General features: G+C 44.0%; 1 protein-coding gene across 4 annotated transcripts in view; it reads right to left on the bottom strand.

The window, feature by feature from the left end:
- Positions 1–24,167, bottom strand: part of LOC144822446 (uncharacterized) — a 354,287-nt gene that overhangs the window by 64,431 nt on the left and 265,689 nt on the right. The gene's annotated exons all lie outside the window — the stretch shown is intronic.

Here is a 24,167-nt window from a genome sequence, read left to right as displayed (position 1 = left end):
TAAATAGCGTGGGGAAATATGGGCGCTTGAACAACAGACTTCGGATATGCACGGACGCTGAGTAAAAGTTTACTGCGCAGTGAGTAATAGGAATATTCTTGGTATGCCTTTATCTGTAAGTTACTGTGACGGGGATAATAGTACAAAATGGTGATCTATATGTGGAACATAACAGTTGTAGGACGTAATTTGGGAATCTCTAGGTGCGTGTTCGAATGATAGATTTGGGTCATAAGTTACTGTGATGTGAATAATAGAACAGAATAGTGGAGTTTTAGTGAGAGGATAATGGTTACAGGATCTAACTATGGAGTCTCATGATGTTTGTGTAAACGATAGAGCAAGGGGGCGTCCAATTGAGACCTAACCTTGTAAACGCTTTTCCCTTGGAATTCAAAGCTAGTATGGAGAAGGTGGGCTAATCATACTAAAGATATAGTACTTATCTTGCTTATATTGTGGCCAAAACATTGGGGCTATATGACAATGAGCACATGTGATCTAAGGATAAGTAAGTCAATAACACCTGGTTTTAAAAGGATGCTTTTATTGTGATAGATAGAACTTATCATGGCTCCACAAAAAGAGTGAATTCAGAGGACTAGGAATTGGCACAACACATGCACGAATTGGTGCGGAGAGTAAAATGCGAATCCTACATTAAGGTAAGATTCAGTAACTTTGGATTGCCCTCACCTATAACTACTAATTTGTAAATGGGATAAACAATGGAGACTTATATTTCTATAAAAGTATTTGTCTTGCAGTATCTTGGACATTGGCTACTTCATTTTAGAAACTCATACCTTCAAAGACAAACAGGGTGTGAACTATATCGCCAGTGAGGTGAGATGATTAAAGTATATTTATTAACTTTACTCACCACATGGGTGTAGGTGACTCTATCACGGAATGCTTTTAATTTATCAATTTCTTTTTGCTTTCCTTAAACAAACACTTGGAATTTTAAGTCCTGGCACTGACATGTGGTGGCTGTTCTATCAAGTCAAGTCAAAAAGTATGTTTATTTAGATCGTAATCTTTAAACAAATACATAACAATTAATTATTGAGTTAAAATATTCCTCAACAGTCACTCATGCAGGTTTGTAATTAAAATCTTGTTCCTTTGATTGTAAAATGATCTTCCCCTAGACATATGACATTTAAAATTGGGTGCTCATACAATTGATTCCTCAGTTTGATTCCCATGCTATTAAAATTAATAAAACCGGCTATCTCTAGACAAGATTCAGTTTCCTCATGATAAAATTCTAAAATCTATTTCTGACTTATTATAAAACTCTGTACTACCTTTATGAATTTCCCTAGGGCAATTGCAATGTCGATACTAGGTAATTCTGTGATCAGCTCAATTGCTTGCCCCCTAGTTCTTATATCATATTTTACAAATATTGGGCGAAGCCAAAGTTTATGCTGATCTAAAATGTTTACACAGTCTAGCAAAAAGTGCACGGGGCCCTTTTTTGTACCCAGCCTACATTTGCAACACCCATTGGAGTCCAACATTTTGGTTTTAATTTCTTTATTTATTAGCCATGGGTTAATCCCGATGCGTAACCTTAGGATCTCTTGCCTAAACCACGGGTTTGGCAGGAAATCCAGGTAGGGGAACCAGTTTTCCTTTGCCCATGCATTCCTCATGAATTCTACCGATATTTTCTTACCGAGGTATTCCCTATCCGCGCTTCTAGGAGCAACTTGTCCATTGAACTTTAGCTCATTTTTTGAACAATCTACTATTAGGGAATCTCGGCATATATCCACTTTCATATTTTCGCAGGCCTGTACCATTCTCTTCCTGCACATTTTTGCCCATTTTAAGTTACTTAGTTGTATCTCTTTCCGACACCATTGTGCAACTTTTTGTCCTTTTTCATTGTCAAGGCGTTTCCAAAATCTAATCACTGCAACTTGTGATTGTACCCCCCAAGCTGTTGTCCCCAGTTCTGTTCTTATTGCTTGCACCATTGCTGATGAGGGCAGGGATAAAAGATTTTTCAAGCATTTTCCTTCCTCTAGGTCCCATTCTCCCTTACCGCTCAAATAAAGGATTTCTGCTCCATAGAGTACTTGCGGTGGAATCATTGCATTGAAAGCTTTTAACAACGGTCGACGTGACTTATCCCCATAATCACGATTGAACATTTTTAGACCAGCGATTGATGTTTGTGCCTTCGCTTTTTGGGCTTCTAGGTGTGTTTGCCAGTTTTATCTTTTGTTGAACCACACGCCTAGGTAGCGGTATTCATTAACAGATTCTAATTTAAGATCCCCTAAAAACCAATTAAACTTAATCGCTTTTTTCCCAAGCACAGGATTTTTGTCTTGTCTAAATTTACCGTTAAAAATTTCTTTGTACAATATTCATTAAGAGTTCAGCTTCCCTTGAAGGCCTATTTCTGTTTGGTCCACTATTACGAGGTCGTCCACATATAACAGACACTGCCCTTCACTTCAAGCCAACCCGGTAATTCCGATAAAAATATAGAGAATAGCTGGGGGGCCAGTACGCAACCTTGTCTCAGGCCGTTTTCGATAGGTATTTTTGGCGTCAATGACCCCTCTGTATCCCTAATAACTTGGGCCCAATTGGCTCGGTGAAATTCTTTTAATATCGCCAACAGGTCTCTTGGGATATTTTTGTTGATTAATGTTTCCCAGAGGCAGCCCCTATCCACAGAGTCGAATGCGGCTCGGAAGTCCACGAAGCAGCAGCAGAGTTTTCCGTTCTGCTCTGTTGACTTCCTTGCCATTACCCATAGAGAGAAGCAGTGGTCTATTGTGGAGTGTCCCTCTCTGAACCCTCCCTACTATTGAGATCTCCTCAACCCAGTCATTTAATCTATTTAAGACTAGTTTTGAGAATACCTTTTCCCCTATGTCCAGGAGGTTTATCAGTCTATAGTTTTGAGGTTCCCCCATGCTGCCCTTTTTGTGGATAGGTCTAATTATTGCACCCTTCCAATTTAATGGCATTTTACCTTCTGTTAAAATTACTTGGAAAAGTTGAGAAAGGAATCTTGCCCACCATTTTGTTTTGGATTTTAGTATTATCGCTGGGAGATTGTCTGGTCCTGCGGCCCGGGTTAGGTTCAGCTTCTTGATTGTTTCTTCCACGTGCTCTTCGGTAAAATCTAATTTAAGTTCTTCTGAGATTTTCTGCCAACCAAGGGGTACTGTATCTCCTGAAAGTAGTCGGGCTCCATACAGTTCCCTTAGGTATTTATCCCAGGCTGCCTCGCTTACGACGCATATCATTTCTACAGCTGCTGGGGACGATGCTGCTTTTATCAATTTCCAAAATTGTCTCAAGTTCTTATCCTCGATTGATTCTAGCAGCTTACCCCAGCATTTCTCTTTATAGTCCCTGTTTGCGTTGGAGGCCGTCTGTTTGAGCTCAGCTTTCAAATTAATAATATGGTTTTTCCTCTCTTGGTTGAATTCTTTCCTTTGCTTTCTAGCTTCTGCCCTTATCTCCCTTTTTTACTTTGGCAGTCCATTGAAAACCATTTCAGACGGCTGACCCGGTTTATTGTACCTTTTCTTTTATCCTTTTTTAATTCTATCCTAAGGCACTGGACTACTTGGGCTATTTTCTCCTCATACCATTCCAGGTTTTCCCTCTCATGGTTTACTAATTCTATCTTATGTTGAAATGATTTTAGCTTTTCCTGGTACTCGTCTGTTAATCTTGTTGTCGCCCGTTTTGGGTATTCCATCTCTTGTGGGATCACTTTTTAGGTCGAGCGACCTATCTCAATGCGCATGCGCATTGAGCGGAGCGAGAGATAAAGGGGCTTAAACAAAGCTTACCGAGATCGGGCGATTCCATGCAGTGCCCGTGAAAAGGAGCTCAATGCGCAAGCGCATTGACATAGAAAAGCGCGTGCACAGGAAAGACAGCCATCTGCCGCCAGCAGCTTCACTTCAAAGGGATCATTTCGCACTCTCAGGCATTTCTCCTCCCTAATTTATTCACTGCCTAATTTATTCACTTTGACGGCGCCAGGCCGTCTCTTGTTTTTAACTTGCAAAGATTTACTGTCATTCTTAACACCAGTCTGCAGTAAAACCAAACATGAAATTCACTGAGGTTAATTCAGATGTATAGCAAGATGGCTTAGCACCAAGCGGCCTTGATTTGTTATGAAATATCCACTTCTCGTTATATAAACATTGAGAGGGAAGCTGCCTTTGTTTGGAGCACTGCATGAATGATTTGCTCGCTGCTTGACAGGACATGCTAGCCTCCCACTCGCTCGCACATCAAAGGGTGCTGCTACCCACCCCTCTTACCCCCCCACCCGCCCACCCCCCCACAGCAATGCCGAAAGCTTGTCATTGATAGTTTGTCATCGAGGCTACAGGGAGACACGCACGTATTTGTGCTTGCCTGTGTTCGTTCAAAAGCGTCAGTGCATTCAAATTAGACCTGTTGGCTTTTCTAATGCTTGTTGATTATTACTACTCCGCCAGAGACCCATTATTATATTGTATTTGCTTTCATATAGTGCTTAATACTCCATGACGAGGCGTCAAAGCGCTTTTTATCACACTAACATACTGATGTTAGAACTGCTATTATTGCCTGCTATAATGCATAAGCAGAATATACGAGTTAATCATTTATTGCTTCAGGCAGAAATGTTTTTCTCTGCAGCATTTCCAAAATCCCGTCAGTAATATAAGTCTTGCAATTCAAACATAGGTGTCCTCTGGCTGTCTTTCCACATGCATCTCGTCTGGCTGTCTTTCCACATGCATCTCTTTACAAAACGTGTCAACGAGGAGACCGTATTCACCCCATCTCACCACCAGTACTACCACTACCAGTACCACCACCACCAGTACTACCAGTACTACCACCACCAGTACTACCAGTACTACCACCACCAGTACTACCACTACTACAGCTACCAGTACTACCACTACTACAGCCACCAGTACTACCACCACCACCAGTACTACCACCACCACCAGTACTACCACCACCACCAGTACTACCAGTACCACCACCACCAGTACTACCACTACCAGTACTACCACTACCAGTACTACCAGTACCACTACCACCACCACCAGTACTACCACCACCAGTACTACCAGTACCACCACCACCACCAGTACTACCACTACCAGTACCACCACCACCACCAGTACTACCAGTACTACAGCCACCAGTACTACCACTACCACCACCACCAGTACTACCAGTACCACGACCACCAGTACTACCACTACCAGTACTACCACTACCAGTACCACCACCACCAGTACTACCACCACCAGTACCACCACCACCAGTACTACCACTACCAATACTACCACTACCAGTACTACCACCACCAGTACCACCACCACCAGTACCACCACCACCAGTACCACCACTACCACCAGTACTACCACTACCAGTACCACCCCCACCAGTACCACCACCACCAGTACTACCGCCACCAGTACTACCACCACCAGTACTACCACCACCAGTACCACCACCTCCAGTACTACCACTACTACCACTACCAGTACCACCACCACCAGTACTACCAGTACCACCACTACCAGTACCACCACCACCAGTACTACCACTACCAGTACCACCACCACCACCACCACCACTACTACCAGTACTACCACCACCAGTACTACCAGTACTACCACCACCAGTACTACCAGTACTACCACCACCAGTACTACCACCACCAGTACTACCACTACTACAGCCACCAGTACTACCACTACTACAGCCACCAGTACTACCACTACCACCACCACTACTACCACCACCACCAGTACTACCAGTACCACCACTACCAGTACTACCACTACCAGTACTACCACTACCAGTACTACCACTACCAGTACTACCAGTACCACTACCACCACCACCAGTACCACCACCACCAGTACTACCACCACCACCACCAGTACTACCACTACCAGTACCACCACCACCACCAGTACTACCAGTACTACAGCCACCAGTACTACCACTACCACCACCACCAGTACTACCAGTACCACGACCACCAGTACTACCACTACCAGTACTACCACTACCAGTACCACCACCACCAGTACCACCACCACCAGTACTACCACCACCAGTACTACCACCACCAGTACTACCACTACCAATACTACCACTACCAGTACTACCACCACCAGTACCACCACCACCAGTACCACCACTACCACTAATACTACCACTACCAGTACCACCACCACCACCAATACTGCCACTATCAGTACCACCACCACCAGTGCTACCACTACCAGTACCACCACCACCAATACTACCACCACCAATACTACCACTACCAGTACCACCACCACCACCACCAGTACTACCAGTACCACCACCACCACCAACACTACCAATACCACCACCAATACTACCAATACCACCACCAGTACCACCATCACCACCAATACTACTACCACCACCAATACTACCACCACCACCAATACTACCACTACCGGTACCACCACCACCAGTACTGCCACTACCAGTACTACCACTACCAGTACCACCAGTACCACCACCACCAGTACTACCACTACCAGTACCACCACCACCAATACTACCAGTACCACCACCACCAATACTACCACTACCAGTACCACCACCACCACCAGTACTACCAGTACCACCACCACCAGTACTACCACTACCGGTACCACCACCAGTACTACCACTACCAGTACCACCACCACCAGTACTACCACCACCAGTACCACCACCACCAGTACTACCACCACCAGTACTACCACCACCAGTACTACCACCACCAGTACCACCACCTCCAGTACTACCACTACTACCACTACCAGTACCACCACCACCAGTACTACCAGTACCACCACCACCAGTACTACCACTTCCAGTACCACCACCACCAGTACTACCACTACCAGTACCACCACCACCACCACCAGTACTACCAGTACTACCACCACCAGTACTACCAGTACTACCACTACTACAGCCACCAGTACTACCACTACTACAGCCACCAGTACTACCACTACCACCACCACCAGTACTACCACCACCACCAGTACTACCAGTACCACCACCACCAGTACTACCACTACCAGTACTACCACTACCAGTACTACCACTACCAGTACTACCGGTACCACTACCACCACCACCAGTACCAGTACCACCACCACCAGTACTACCACCACCAGTACTACCAGTACCACCACCACCACCAGTACTACCAGTACCACCACCACCAGTACTACCAGTACTACAGCCACCAGTACTACCACTACCACCACCACCAGTACTACCAGTACCACGACCACCAGTACTACCACTACCAGTACTACCACTACCAGTACCACCACCAGTACCACCACCACCAGTACTACCACCACCAGTACCACCACCACCAGTACTACCACTACCAATACTACCACTACCAGTACTACCACCACCAGTACCACCACCACCAGTACCAACACCACCAGTACCACCACTACAACTAATACTACCACTACCAGTACCACCACCACCACCAATACTGCCACTATCAGTACCACCACCACCAGTACTACCACTACCAGTACCACCACCACCAATACTACCACTACCAGTACCACCACCACCAATACTACCAGTACCACCACCACCAGTACTACCAGTTCCACCACCACCACCAACACTACCAATACCACCACCAATACTACCAATACCACCAAGCATTGGCATAGCCAATAGGTCTTGCTTTTGGGACCTTATAAGTATTTAGTTATGCAGCACAATATCCTTGGTGCAACAACATCAACTGCTGCATGGCTAAACACTTATAAGGTCCCAAAGGCGAGACCTATTGGCTATGCCAATGCTTGTTCTCTTGGTTTCAACCTTCCCCCTTTTAACATCAATAGGAGCGCATTATGATCGCTACTCTCGCTATGATGTACCTTAAATTCCCACACTAAGGGGAAGTTCCAAGCTAGCATAAAGACATAGTCAATTGGGGAGTTTTGTAATCCTTTTTTGAAGGTCTTCTTTGCCGGGCAGTCTGTTTTAAACCTGCCATTTAAGCAAAAAAGGCCCTTTTCCCCTAGATAGTTGACCAAATCCCAATCCTGTTTCGAGGGAACACATGCTGGGAAGCTAGCATAATTGATTCCATAGGTATCCAGTAATTCTGTGTACCAGCGATCTGCCTTCATTGGATGTAACTTATGATTAAAATCCCCTAAAATTATCAATATATCTGAGGCATACATTTCAAAAATAGCATCTATATCCTGTTTAAAATTCCCCATCTCAATTACATATTCACCCACATTGTCCCACTGCATATATACATTTATGACAATTATCATTTCGCATGTCTTATCCAGGGTCAGATGATTTATCCTGCTAAGCCAGTAACCATTTACACTTTACTTTTAACAATTCTACGTTACTTAGTATTTTCGTCGAAATAAGTGTCATAATTCCCCCCAAAGGGCGGCCAAATCTTTGCCTTGTGGCCAGTCGATTTAACTGATAGTAGCCCTCGAAGTTAGGGGTTTCGCCGCATGCCCATTACTCTTGTAGGCAGGCAATTGCTACTTCATTTACTTGGTTCTTTATGTGTTCTTTTTTTAACTCATTGCCTAACCCATTTACATTCCACGAGAAGAGACTTAGGGTATGCGGCACCCCTCCCTCCTATTCTATCTCACCTAAGCCACCAGCTTCCCCAATTCCATCTGAATAACTCTCCGAGGGGTCGCCTAGATAACTACCTTGACTCCAGTTACTCCACAAATCCTCTTTTACAGTGTTGTTTATCACTACCTTCAGGCGGCTACTCACTTCTTCATTAACCTTTTAGCCTTACCTGTCTCTTCCCCAGACCTGCATGGCACTTTAGGAAATTCCTTCCAGGTACTAATTCGCCCCTTAGATCTTTTTCTGAGATCACCCTTATTCCCCCTTGGAGTATTTCACTGGCTGCTTTCATAATTGCCATTTTTACCAGGTCCGAGTATAGAAGTACTTTTGTTACTTCCCTACCTGTTGTACTTTCTATAAAGCCCACCTGTCTCAAATCTTTTGTGCCAATCCCACTCAGGCTATTACATTTGGAGAAGACTGACAGAACTTGTGCTCTATTTAAGGGCTTTATTTTCCTTGAATTCTTGCCCCTCTGGTCTTCTTCAGCTGGTTCTAGATAGACCCATTTATTGTTCCCCCACTCATATCCTTTCTCTGGGGACGCTAGGTTAATCTGTCTAAACTCTTCCCTCCCTATGGGCCCCACTTCTAGCTTGTGTGGCTGTGGTGTTACCTCCTGATTACAAAGCCTCAGGGGGGTCTGCATTTGGCTTTTTAGTGATGGGATTATTCTCTGCTTTATATGTTTGGTTTTTAGAACTTTCTCTTTTGGGTCCTTGCTAGTCTGACTCTTCTTTTGTGTATTTTGCGCATTTCTTATGGCTTTCATTGCCGGGGGTCCGGTAGGTACAAAGGAACGGGCCGAGACATTTAGTGTACCCCCTACTTCCTTTTTCTTCTTCTTTTCCTTTGTCGCTACCTGTGGGACCTGCTTTTTGACTACCCTGCCTTTGGTGCGAGCTCTTACATGTTCACACCTCCTTCTTACCAGCATTGGGCGCCTAGATATATACACATTATCTAAAGGCTTTTCCAATTCACTTCCTATACTTTGATCAATAGTTTGAGAAGGCCCTACTGGTCTTAGCAAGGTAGTCATTTGTCCATTAATTCCGGTCAGCTCGTCTTCTATCTTTTTTAGGAATAGCTTTTGGGCATTTAATACACCATTGTTCAGCAATGATACTTCTAGGATTCCCTGTAGAGTTTTCTGTAACATTAGTAATAAGTCCATAATTGAAGAAGTAGGTGCTGCTGATAGATCAGAGTCCTGTGGGCTATTTCTCTCTATGTTTACTTAACTTCCAGTCCTTCGTGGGTCCTGCTGTTTTGAGTTGTTTCTCCCCTCGTGGCTATGTAACGCTTGGTTAGAGGGTGCCCCCCAGATGAAGCTAGGTTCAAGGCTATCCCTTCTTATTTTCCCTTCAGTCCCCGACGTTTGCAGGGAAAACAGTTTTGGGGATGAAGAGAGCCGCGGTGCCATCAATTTTGAGCTTTGACTGTGGAGTGATAGATTTATTAACAAAGGGTCCTCTGTCTCATCCTCCAATTCTTTTTCTGGCGCTCCCCTCTTGCTTTTATCCGCCTGGGGCGCATCTTCTGTTTCTGTGTTTATTGTGCTCTCAAGGCGGGGCTCCTCTTCAGATTCCACGTTTATTGCTGTTAGGTTTTGGACTTTGTAATGTTTGCCTACGAAGTCCTTTACGAGATTAGAGGGTGCAGGCAGTGATCTTTTTTTTGGTAGATATTGAAGTACACCCCTTTTTTGCTTGCGGGGCCTTTTTAGATCCTTTTTTACATTTCCCTTTCTTGCGTCACCCCTCGATATTATCCTCATGGGAGATCTGACATTCTTGGCTCTCTTCCCATGACCTGGATCCTGCCAATACCTCACTCGTCTCCGGGCTATTATCTAGAGCTTCCTTCCGTGATTTTTGCCTGAGTTTTGGGCCCATGTCCTTTCTTTAATATTATACTGGGGGAATTCTTGACTTATCCCTGCAGGACTCCCTGATTTCTGCTTACTTTCCAGTGAAATCAGATATAATAAACAGATATTGCTAATATGCTCCAACTTTGTACATACACTCCTGCTCACTTACCTCTGTTGTGCCACTCCACCAGCCTGCCTTACCGAAGGTTGTAGGGAATTCTCCTTCCTCCTCTTCTTCCCTGATTGGTGATATCTCACAGGTATTGCCTCCCTTTCACGTCTTCTACCCCTAAACAGGGGTGTGTTTTTCGAGTGGGCTGGGCTGGCTTTTAGCCACTCTTTTTGCGCCGTTTCTGTCGTTTCAAAGTTCGGCAGCTTCCTTCTGGCTTACCACGCCAGTCTCTGCCCCAACTATAGGGGCACTCAGGCTCCTGCACCTCGTCGTCCTCCTGAGCTCCCACCAGGCCGTTTCGCCACACCCCACTGGGTCACTGGGTCCCTGGATCAGGGGCTCTTGAGGGACTTTTACTGGCTGCGCGGTCTTGGTTCAATGGGGGGCGTGGGATTGAGGGTGGGAGTTAAGTCCACTCACCCGCCGCTCACCGTGCCGCTCCTGGTTCGCTCAATGGAAGACGCGGGGGTGAGGGTGGGAGTTAAGTCCACTCACCCACCGCTCTTCCGTGCCGCTCCTGCTTCGCGGCTCAAACAAACTGCGGTGAGTGGTTTTCAATGCTCCTTCACAGCACGAGCAATCCGCAGTGTTTGGAGCTCAACGCTCCTTCGCGGCTCGGCAGTCCACGATGTTTGGCTACCAGCGCTCCTTCCCAGCTCGTTCAGCCTGCGGTACTTGGCGCTCAGCGCTCGATTGTCTAGGCTGCGTACAGCAGCGTACGTCTCTCCTCCAACGACGATCCGACTCGGTCAAGGCTAGGCAAGGCGTGGCTGTTCTATCTTCTTTTGGGTGCATCACTATTTACATTTGGAGTACATTTTTGGTTCATGAATTGAAGCACTGGTATTGTATACACATGTTTGAAATAGATCTTTGGTGGTCAAGTGTCTCTTGTAGCACAGCTTGCCTAACAAGCTAGGTCTATATATATATCTGTATAGATGTAAATATGCTTGCTCACATATCATATAGACATGTAGATTACAAGACACATTTTTTGTATATATAATTTGCAGCTTTGAGGAAGCCCTGGTAGGGCGAAACGCGGGTCGGCTGTTGGATATTGTGTTGTGCAAAGGAATAAAATCTGATTGATCTACACTACGTGATATTTATTGATTGGGAACTCTATAATACGAGAACACCTATTGCAGAAGAGTCCTGAATGCACAAAGGATGAGAGTAACTCAAACATGATCTGGTGTTTTTTGTCAAAGTTAGATCTGTTTCACTTACTGTGGATGCGGAATTTGGCGCTCTAGGAGGATGAGCGTTGGACACCAAGGTTGCACTTAATATTTGATCTATTCTACTGTTGCTGAATTATTACACTAAGGAGACACTTTGATGTGCAGGTCGTTTAAGGCATATCCACTTTGTTTTATATGTTGTAAAAATAAGGTTATGTTTGCTTAATAATTATTACTATTGTTATTATTGGCTCATTTCACTCTGACCATCTCATCCCTTGACAAACACACACTTGTTACTGCTCTCAACACTACACATTGCTGCACAATACTTTTGCACAAAATAAGGCAAATCCAAACCTTCCATCCCATGGTATTCACAGCAATGCCTCATAATCAAGAAGGGGAAAGGATCACTAGTCCTGCTTAGACCAAGGTTTTGCAGGTCGGTAGTCGGTATCTCCCAAAAATGACCCTCATACACGTGTATGTTGGAAGTATCTCATAGCGGTATATAATGTGTCCCCGCTTTAAATTACACGTGCGTGCGTAATCATTGGGTTGTTTCTTGTGTGTGCACCCTCCACCAGGAGGTTTTACCTTCGGTTTAAGGCAGTAGTGATCATAGAACAGTGGTGAGATGGGTGGTGATTCTAAAAAAAGTCCGGACAGCCAGAGAGGGAATTTTAATAATTCTGGATTCGGACAATAGTTAAAATTATGCGTGCAGCTTTGGAATGAGTTAGGAATTTGAGCGCACTTCTTTTGTGAATAAAAAAGGTCAACATGTTTCAGCCTTACGTTGCCAAAAGGTCAATAGGCTTTCGTCAGGACCATTAGGGGTGAAAACGTGAAAAAATTAAAGAAATTGTGAAGAATAAGTGAGTTTTAACCTGATTCTTCAGGAGGTAGAGGCATCATTGTACCTGTAGAATAAAAGCTAAACAGACATACACACAACATACAGGGAGATGGGGTATGGAAAACATATAGTTATGTACAAAAGTACTCTTACGAAATCAGATGATTTTGAAAAGGAACTAGAAAATGGCAATGCTTTTCAATGAACCACACTCATTTCTGGCGTCAACTCTCCCATTATCTTGCTTCGGCGGGGGCAGGTGATTCAAGCTATACTGTAGTGATGTGCCCATAGTTCTAAAATTCGCTGTGACTTACTTAATTTGATGCGTGGTCTAGGGTGGGATAACGTGGTGGTATTCGGTAAAATGCCTCGTGAATTGCGTTTATAACGCTGCATACATCCAGTGCTCAGGTGTTAATTCACTGTTTGTGCGTGTTGTTATAACGGTTTTCATTATACAATTGTGCTCCTTATTGTGCATTGGCATTTTTCTATAAATACCATTTCTATTCTTGGATATTATTCTAATCTGTGGTATTACTAAACGGGGTCTATATTTGGTTAGGTTTTCAAAAATAAGACACATGACTTCATTCTCGATGTACTCGTAATGAGTACGCTTTTTGGATGTCAGACTCTGTGGTATTCTAGCGTACTTTTGTTATATTGAGGTATTGCTTCATCGGGGGATAAGGCAGGACGAGAGAGGCCTCACTGTTGGAATTATAAAAGGAAAGGGTTTAGAGAAAAGGGTTTGTTACTTGCGGTTCCGTTGTGTAAAGAAGACACGGTCTCCTCGGATACCTGGGTTCCTTCTACTCCATCCCGGCAGCATGTGCTGACTCTGCCTTCCATCACCCGGAAATCAAAGAACGGTCATTTCCGGGTTGATTTGTACTCCGGACCCATGGTCATGAATGAAATACTATAGCGCAGATTTGCACAGCAATAATTGGAAAAGGTGTTTTTCGCGCTTATTGATTTCCTTACATAAAGTCGACTTACGAGTTTTAAGGATGTTTTTGCGTGCTCAGAGATATTAATTTGTACTTCAAAAACATAAAGGTAGAAGAAATTCTATTGTGCAGTTTGCCCGATAGTGTTATAAAAAAAGGGGGGGTCCACGTGTTTTAAGGTAATAATTCTTTTATTACTAAATTAAATGAAGTCTGGCAACCTGTGAGCTTTGAAAATAAAAATAAAAAATATAGATCTCATCATAGGCTATTGCTAGCCATATTTAGCTAACCTGTTATAGACTGAGATAAGGGACTCATATTGTATAGATAGGACAGCTATTTACGTTAACTCTTTTGTCCATTTGGACAGCTTTAAGATGGAACTTCTCCAGAGGGCATAAACCTAATGTTTTGGACCATCATAATTTGTATTTCATTAGCGATTGGTGCACATATATATTCTCAGTAGTGGTTGAGTTAGAGAAGTGGCCACGCTATGATGAGGTTATCTGTTTAGGGATAACCAAGGAATGGAGTCGTTGAGGCCCAGGGTATCTGTTTTGAGTCTATGGACCCAACGTTGCTCCTTCTCAAAAAGGATTTTTGCTGCATTTATGTCCACTGTTTCCAGCGTCTCTAGAATTACCCAGTGGAGGTCATCTACTGTGTGACCTAGTTCTTTGTAGTGGGTTGACATCTTGGTTGTAGTTTTCTTGCAATTGACATTGCTCCGGTGCTCACAGAGTCGTTGTTTTGCCTTACGGCACGTCATCCCTATGTACCTCATACCGCAGGGACAGGTGATCATATAGATGACGTGGCTTGTATTGCAGTTGGTGTGCCTTCTTAACTTCCACATAAAGTTTGGAAGTAGCTGCAATTCCTTTGTAGGTTCTGTGGTTGCGCAGGTGGTACAGGTGCCACACGGATAGTGTCCGGTTACTGGGGTGGTGTTCCATAATCCTGGTTGTTCTTTCTTTTTCTTTGGTGGTGGTCTGGTGTGGACCAATAGATCTTTGATGTTTCTGCTTCTTTTGTTGGCAAATCTTGGTTTTGACCAGGTCAGGGTGTTGGATGTTATGATTTTCCAGTTCTTATTTTCTTTACTTGGTTTGTAATAGGACTATAGGTGGTGACACACGTAGTCCTGTTATCAATCGGTTTTGGATGACTTTCAAGTAAAGACTCTCTCGGTTGGTTTCTGGCATGTTTTTTGCAAGAGTTAATTACTTTCCTGGGGTAATTTCTAACTGTGAGTTTTTCGCACAGATCAGTGGCTTGGGTCTTGTAATCTGTCACGGAGCTGCAATTTCTCCTTAATCGCAGGAACTGACTGTACGGGAGGTTTTCTCTTAATGGCCGGGGGTGAAAGCTATTAAAAGATAGCAGACTGTTTTTTGCCGTAGGTTTGAAAAATGTTCTTGTTTGTAAAGTGTTGCCTTCTGAGAAAATGGTAATATCCAAAAAATCCAGACTTTTTTCATTGGCTGTATACGTGAACTTTACGCATTCATCTTGGCTGTTCAGCCACATGTGGAAATCTTTTAGGGATGCTGTGTTTCCCTGCCAGATTAGCAGAATGTCGTCAATATATCTTTTCCAAAAGAGTATATGACGAATGAAGGGGTTGTTTTCATTATGTACATAGGCCTGCTCAAAGGTACTCACATATAAACCAGCTACGCTCGGCGCGAAAGTACTTCCCATTGACGTACCATGTCGTTGGAGGAAGAGGTCATCTTTGTACTGGAAAAAGTTCTCCGTAAGGGCCAGTTTACAGCATTCCAGTACAAAGTGCCTTGGAGTTTTGTTAGGCCAATCAGTACTAAAGAGTATTGTTTCGAGGGTCTCTAGTGTTTTCTGTTGTGGCAGGCTGGTATGGAGGCTCTCGACGTCTAACCCTACCAAGAGCATGGTGTTCTCTGAGTACTCAAAATTGAGTAACATGTTGATCAGATCCCGCGTGTCTTTTAAGTAGGTAGCATGCCTGCCAAGCATCACGCATTGGGTGTGACACTCACGCATTTCAGTGTGGTGTTCCGCATCACCGCACTGAAATGCATTGTCACGCATTAATCCCACACTATGGAACTCTAGCTATCCAGGGTGCCAGCGCACGCTGCAGGCACCCGTGCGCCTGTGCCCCGGCTCTCAGTGCTTCTCCGAACGTGCTGCCAGCAGCTGCTGGGCTGAGCAAGTTTATAGTTAGTCCGCTCTCAGCTCGAGTTGCTGAGAAAGTGACTGCTACAATGTTGCGATGTTCTCCTGGCTGCATATTTCCTGCCGCCGGAGCCCGCTCTCGTGCCGCTATCCTCACATCCGGGGGATGAGAAAGTGAGAAAGCCGGTGGGCCAGAAACCAAAACGGCTCGGGATTCAAACTGAGTTGAGGCATTGGGCAGCCCCGCAGTAACCCCCCTCCTCCCCCGACCCCCCCCCAACCCGCGTTCACGTTGCCACAGAAGACCGGGGTGGCTCCCACCTACAGGACTGTGGACACTGAGGGCCGCCAGCGCTGCGCATTAGAGGCATCAATCATGATCGCGGGCGCAAATTAGAGCAGACGGACCAGGTTGACGACGTAGATACAGTAGACTCTCAACTCGTCATTAAGTTAAGTGTTAATTGGGCACAGTGTGTCATGTTGCCTCTCATGGTGCTCCGTTAGCTGGGCTGCTGCTGACTCTCGTGCCTCGCACCAGCCGGGCCACCGCACAGTGGGGCCTAGCTATTTTATGGCCATTGCTCGGGTGCGGCCAGGATAGACTCACATGATGGACAGGCCGCAGCCTGGACTAACGCAGGTGCCGGCGGCAAACCAAAATGATTGCCGCGAGGGCTGCTCGAGTCCGCCTGAGCCTGCAGTCTGCTGCAAGAGAGTCGCCGATGTCAGTCATGCAACGCTGCCTGGCTGAAGATCCATCAAGAACAGTTGGTAAGTAGACTAGTAACCACTTGCCACCCACTGAGTGTCTGTCAGTGTATGTTAATGATATAATTGCCAATGAGCGAGCTATCAGGCACGTCGGTAGATCCACGCCGACTAACTGTTCATTATGTTGTTGCGGTTGTTGGGGCCTCGCACCTGTTGGGACCGGGTCCCAAACGCTGGCAGAGAGGCCTGGCCTGGATTGATACTAAGCTGCCCCATTTATGTGTCCCTACGTTTTGATGGGTGAGTTCCCTCTGCCTTTCTACCCCGTTTTTTGCATTAAGTTTTAGTAGCAGTCTCCCATGTCTTTATACCCCTGTGTCTTAATCTCTCAAGCCTGCCCCAGTGTCAGTTAATCTATATCTTTCTGCCTCCTTGTCTCTCAGTTGGAATGTGCACAGTACGGCTGCCCTTTCTCCTCTGTGTACCTGCGCCGATTCTTTGATGGTACTTGCATTAATTCGCTGCTTGCCCCACTTTTATTTTCATTTCTGATCTTTACTGTGAGATGTATTTTATCCTGCTACCTATTGAAACACGGTCTGTTGTGGCATAGCTGCCAAGGTTTTTCAGATTAAAATATGTGACAGTTTTGTAATATCCCCACATTCGTTTGCATCAGTTTTAAGGTCTTTTAGAGTTTTTTCATTACTCAAATGGGCCTTGTTTATGATATTTTTGTTTCCCTGATCTTCATTGCTTGATTTTTTTCATTGCAAGAAAGTGTCACTCCTAGTCGTTGAAATGTCACTCATAATTACATTGAAATTATGAAAATGTCACACATAGCAATCTAAAACCTTGGCAGCTATGGGTCAGCGTTTTTTGGACCAATGGTCTCAGATATTGGTCTGCAAATTCAGATAGAGGCTCTAGGATGGAATTGATTCCAGAAACGATTGGTCTTCCTGGTGGTGGCATTCTTCCTTTGTGCGTTTTGGGCAGAGAGTAAAAGTACGGTATAACTGGTGCTTTTGTCTCCAAGTAATCAGCCTCTTTTTTGGATAGCCAATTGTTGGCTTCTGCTTCTTCAATCATCAGGGCTATCGTTCTTTGTAAACGTGCTGTAGGGTCTGTCGTCAGTACTTGGTAGAATTTGGTATCTGCCAATAAGTCCATGCATTGTCTGTCGTATCCTTCTGTTGTTAGTAGGACTATGCCCCCACCTTTGTCCGCTGGTTTTATGACAATGTCTTTATTGTTCTTTAGTTCCGTGAGAGCAAGATTTTCTGCCTTGGTTAGGTTTTGGAAGGGTTTAGGAAGTTGTTGGTTCAATTCGTCCACTTCTTTCATTATAGCTTGTTCGAAAGTACTTATTTCGATGGGTACCTGTGAATTTAGTGGGCAAAAGTTGGATTTGTTTCTCAGGGTAGTGTCTCCTTCTTGAGGTGGTCGTTGGTCGTCCTTGAAAAAAGCTTTAAGTTTCAAGGTGCGGCAAAAGTCTGCCAATTCGCATTTCGTCCTGAAGACGTCTGTTTTGGGAGTAGGCACATAGCCTAATCCTTTATTTAGGACACTTTCTTGGTCTTTAGTTAGTGTTAGTTCAGTCAAGTTTACGATGAGGTCATTGGACCTTGCCCCGTCTTGGCCTTGGTGACGCTTCTGGTTTGGACCTGTCTTGTCTGGTCGGACCAGGTTACTCCTTTTTTCCTGGACCTGCGGTTGCCCTGGCCATTCCCTAAAAAAGGAAGGCCTTGTTGGTAATTCTGGGCACCTTGCGGTTGCATTTGGTGGTTCATGGGTACTTGGAAATAGGGGTTAGGCCACCCTTGAAATTGAGGGTTGAATGGATGGAATGGTATTCCTTGTCCATTGTGCTGGAAATATGGAGGGCGCCAGAAATTACTATGGCCTCTCCTCTGTCCTCTCCTATTTCTGAAGTTTCCTCGACCGCGGTTAGTTGTTTCATCTCCGCTCTGATCTGAGCTATCATTTGAAGACACACTGTTGGAGTCATAGTTTGAAGCATTGTCATTAGGTTTGTAGTCTTTGCTACTGTACGGATGAATGCGTTCTAATGAAAACCTTTTCAGTTCTTTTGCGAGTTTTTGCAACTTTGTTTGGGTCAGGTATTCCTGGCTTTCTTTCATTTCTTTATTGATTTCATCTAGACGGGTTTTATAGATGGTTATGTTCACCGTGTTGTTCAGTTTAGTCTCCAAGATCTCGATCTTGACTGCGAGTTCGTCCGTTAATCTAGTGGCTGTCTTGATTATTAGCACTAGGTAGTCTCTTATACGTTTCCATGATATAAAGGACCAATCTTTGCGAAAGGCTAGATCTTTTAGAAAGATCCGTGGGGCATTTGTTACCAACAGGCATCTCGGGGTGGCATTGACCCGAAGATATTCGGTCATTATTATCCCGTGTACAGCCGTGCGTACTTGTTCTTTCTTCACTTCACTTAACTCGTCCCATTCCGCCGTGGAAGACAGAGTCTGGTTGAGGTCACCTTCCATGAGTAGCGGTGGTCTTGCCAGAATTTCATCTATATCCTCAGTAGAATAGCTGAGTCCAAAACTGCCTGCCATGACGACAGTGCCTTCTTCGGCAGGTTGGTAACAAATGTTCTTTTTCAGATTCCTAAGAAGAAATCTCCCACAGCTGTGCGCTGCTCGACACGTATAATCAAAAGGAGGGGGGAGTCAGAGTATGAATCCTTTCAGTCTCCGTTGTGATATCTCATAATCAAGAAGGGGAAAGGATCACTAGTCCTGCTTAGACCAAGGTTTTGCAGGTCGGTAGTCGGTATCTCCCAAAAATGACCCTCATACACGTGTATGTTGGAAGTATCTCACAGCGGTATATAATGTGTCCCCGCTTTAAATTACACGTGCGTGCGTAATCATTGGGTCGTTTCTTGTGTGTGCACCCTCCACCAGGAGGTTTTACCTTCGGTTTAAGGCAGTAGTGATCATAGAACAGTGGTGAGATGGGTGGTGATTCTAAAAAAAGTCCGGACAGCCAGAGAGGGAATTTTAATAATTCTGGATTCGGACAATAGTTAAAATTATACGTGCAGCTTTAGAATGAGTTAGGAATTCGAGCGCACTTCTTTTGTGAATTAAAAAAAGGTCAACATGTTTCAGCCTTACGTTGCCAAAAGGTCAATAGGCTTTCGTCAGGACCATTAGGGGTGAAAACGTGAAAAAATTAAAGAAATTGTGAAGAATAAGTGAGTTTTATCCTGATTGTTCAGGAGGTAGAGGCATCATTGTACCTGTAGAATAAAAGATAAACAGACATACACACAACATACAGGGAGATGGGGTATGGAAAACATATAGTTATGTACAAAAGTACTCTTACGAAATCAGATGATTTCGAAAAGGAACTAGAAAATGGCAATGCTTTTCAATGAACCACACTCATTTCTGGCGTCAACTCTCCCATTGTCATGCTTCGGCGGGGGGAGGTGATTCAAGCTATACTGTAGTGATGTGCCCATAGTTCTAAAATTCGCTGTGACTTACTTAATTTGATGCGTGGTCTAGGGTGGGATAACGTGGTGGTATTCGGTAAAATGCCTCGTGAATTGCGTTTATAACGCTGCATACATCCAGTGCTCAGGTGTTAATTCACTGTTCGTGTGTGTTGTTATAACGGTTTTCATTATACAATTGTGCTCCTTATTGTGCATTGGCATTTTTCTATAAATACCATTTCTATTCTTGGATATTATTCTAATCTGTGGTATTACTAAACGGGGTCTATATTTGTTTAGGTTTTCAAAAATAAGACACATGACTTCATTCTCGATGTACTCATAATGAGTACGCTTTTTGGATGTCAGACTCTGTGGTATTCTAGCGTACCTTTGTTATATTGAGGTATTGCTTCATCGGGGGATAAGGCAGGACGAGAGAGGCCTCACAGTTGGAATTATAAAAGGAAAGGGTTTAGAGAAAAGGGTTTGTTACTTGCGGTTCCGTTGTGTAAAGAAGACGCGGTCTCCTCGGATACCTGGGTTCCTTCTACTCCGTCCCGGCAGCATGTGCTGACTCTGCCTTCCATCACCCGGAAATCAAAGAACGGTCATTTCCGGGTTGATTTGTACTCCGGACCCATGGTCATGAATGAAATACTATAGCGCAGATTTGCACAGCAATAATTGGAAAAGGTGTTTTTCTCGCTTATTGATTTCCTTACATAAAGTCGGTCGACTTACGAGTTTTAAGGATGTTTTTGCAGGCTCAGAGAATGCCACCACCAGGAAGACCAATCGTTTCTGGAATCAATTCCATCCTAGAGCCTCTATCTGAATTTGCAGACCAATATCTGAGACCATTGGTCCAAAAAACGCCTACCTACTTAAAAGACACGCGGGATCTGATCAACATGTTACTCAATTTTGAGTACTCAGAGAACACCATGCTCTTGGTAGGGTTAGACGTCGAGAGCCTCTATACCAGCCTGCCACAACAGAAAACACTAGAGACCCTCGAAACAATACTCTTTAGTACTGATTGGCCTTACAAAACTCCAAGGCACTTTGTACTGGAATGCTGTAGACTGGCCCTTACGGAGAACTTTTCCAGTACAAAGATGACCTCTTCCTCCAACGACATGGTACGTCAATGGGAAGTAGTTTCGCGCCGAGCGTAGCTGGTTTATATGTGAGTACCTTTGAGCAGGCCTATGTACATAATGAAAACAACCCCTTCATTCGTCATATACTCTTTTGGAAAAGATATATTGACAACATTCTGCTAATCTGGCAGGGAGACACAGCATCCCTAAAAGATTTCCACATGTGGCTGAACAGCCAAGATGAATGCTTAAAGTTCACGTATACAGCCAATGAAAAAAGTCTGGATTTTTTGGATATTACCATTTTCTCAGAAGGCAACACTTTACAAACAAGAACATTTTTCAAACCTACGGCAAAAAACTGTCTGCTATCTTTTAATAGCTTTCACCCCCGGCCATTAAGAGAAAACCTCCCGTACAGTCAGTTCCTGCAATTAAGGAGAAATTGCAGCTCTGTGACAGATTACAAGACCCAAGCCACTGATCTGTGCGAAAAACTCACAGTTAGAAATTACCCCAGGAAAGTAATTAACTCTTGCAAAAAACATGCCAGAAACCAACCGAGAGAGTCTTTACTTGAAAGTCATCAAAAACCGATTGCTAACAGGACTACGTGTGTCACCACCTATAGTCCTATTACAAACCAAGTAAAGAAAATAATCAACCGGAACTGGAAAATCACAACATCCAACACCCTGACCTGGTCAAAACCAAGATTTGCCAACAAAAGAAGCAGAAACATCAAAGATCTATTGGTCCACACCAGACCACCACCAAAGAAAAAGAAAGAACAACCAGGATTATGGAACACCACCCCAGTAACCGGACACTATCCGTGTGGCACTTGTACCGCCTGCGCAACCACAGAACCTACAAAGGAATTGCAGCTACTTCCAAACTTTATGTGGAAGTTAAGAAGGCACAGCAACTGCAATACAAGTCACGTCATCTATATGATCACCTGTCCCTGCGGTATGAGGTACATAGGGATGACGTGCCGTAAGGCAAAACATTGACTCTGTGAGCACCGGAGCAATGTCAATTGCAAGAAAACTACAACCAAGATGTCAACCCACTACAAAGAACTAGGTCACACAGTAGATGACCTCCACTGGGTAATTCTAGAGACGCTGGAAACAGTGGACAGAAATGCAGCAAAAATCCTTTTTGAGAAGGAGCAACGTTGGGTCCATAGACTCAAAACAGATACCCTGGGCCTCAACGACTCCATTCCTTGGTTATCCCTAAACAGATAACCTCATCAAAGAGTGGCCACTTCTCTAACTCAACCACTACTGAGAATATATATGTGCACCAATCGCTAATGAAATACAAATTATGATGGTCCAAAACATTAGAAGTTCCATCTTAAAGCTGTCCAAATGGACAAAAGAGTTAACGTAAATAGCTGTCCTATCTATACAATATGAGTCCCTTATCTCAGTCTATAACAGGTTAGCTAAATATGGCTAGCAATAGCCTATGATGAGATCTATATTTTTTATTTTTATTTTCAAAGCTCACAGGTTGCCAGACTTCATTTAATGTAGTAATAAAATAATTATTACCTTAAAACACATGGACCCCCCCCCTTTTGTTATAACACTATCGGGCAAACTGCACAATAGTATTTCTTCTACCTTTATGTTTTTGAAGTACAAATTAATATCTCTGAGCCCGCAAAAACATCCTTACAACTCGTAAGTCGACCGACTTTATGTAAGGAAATCAATAAGCGCGAAAAACACCTTTTCCAATTATTGCTGTGCAAATCTGCGCTATAGTATTTCATTCATGACCATGGGTCCGGAGTACAAATCAACCCGGAAATGACCGTTCCTTGATTTCCGGGTGTTGGAAGGCAGAGTCAGCACATGCTGCCGGGACGGAGTAGAAGGAACCCAGGTATCCGAGGAGACTGCGTCTTCTTTACACAACGGAACCGCAAGTAACAAACCCTTTTCTCTAAACCCTTTCCTTTTATAATTCCAACAGTGAGGCCTCTCTCGTCCTGCCTTATCCCCAGATGAAGCAATACCTCAATATAACAAAGGTACGCTAGACTACCACAGAGTCTGACATCCAAAAAGCGTACTCATTACGAGTACATCGAGAATGAAGTCATGTGTCTTATTTATGAAAACCTAACCAATTATAGACCCCGTTTAGTAATACCACAGATTTGAATAATATCCAAGAATAGAAATGGTATTTATAGAAAAATGCCAATGCACAATAAGGAGCACAATTGAATAATGAAAACCGTTATAACAACACGCACGAACAGTGAATTAACACCTGAGCACTGGATGTATGCAGCGTTATAAACGCAATTCACGAGGCATTTTACCGAATACCACCACGTTATCCCACCCTAGACCACGCATCAAATTAAGTAAGTCACAGCAAATTTTAGAACTATGGGCACATCACTACAGTATAGCTTGAATCACCTCCCCCCACCGAAGCATGACAATGGGAGAGTTGACGCCAGAAATGAGTGTGGTTCATTGAAAAGTATTGCCATTTTCTAGTTCCTTTTCGAAATCATCTGATTTCGTAAGAGTACTTTTGTACATAACTATATGTTTTCCATACCCCATCTCCCTGTATGTTTTGTGTATTGTAGTGTAGTTCCTATCTTCCCAATAGGCTCTGCGCATTGGAATAATACCTACAGCAGTAAAGGCCTAGGCCAGACGTTAACTAGGTCTACTACTGTCGATACTAGACTTAAAGTTTTGGGTTTGCCAGCTTAGCTCAGAGTTCACTAGAAACTTTCTCGAATGTTCAAGGAGGAATTAACTTCCCTGATTAGACAAGAAGGGATTTAGTTTCTGACAACCATAGAACATGACAACTTTGCTCTCCCCTAATCAAGAGTCAATCTCGAGAGTCGTGTGAACAAAAGGCAAATTATTTTACTCAGTCAGTA

This window comes from Lissotriton helveticus, chromosome 3_1, assembly GCF_964261635.1.
Source record: "Lissotriton helveticus chromosome 3_1, aLisHel1.1, whole genome shotgun sequence".
Classification (NCBI taxonomy): Eukaryota; Metazoa; Chordata; class Amphibia; order Caudata; family Salamandridae; genus Lissotriton; species Lissotriton helveticus.
The sequence above is the reverse complement of the archived record's forward strand: the minus strand, read 5'-3'. Positions and strand labels throughout refer to the sequence as shown.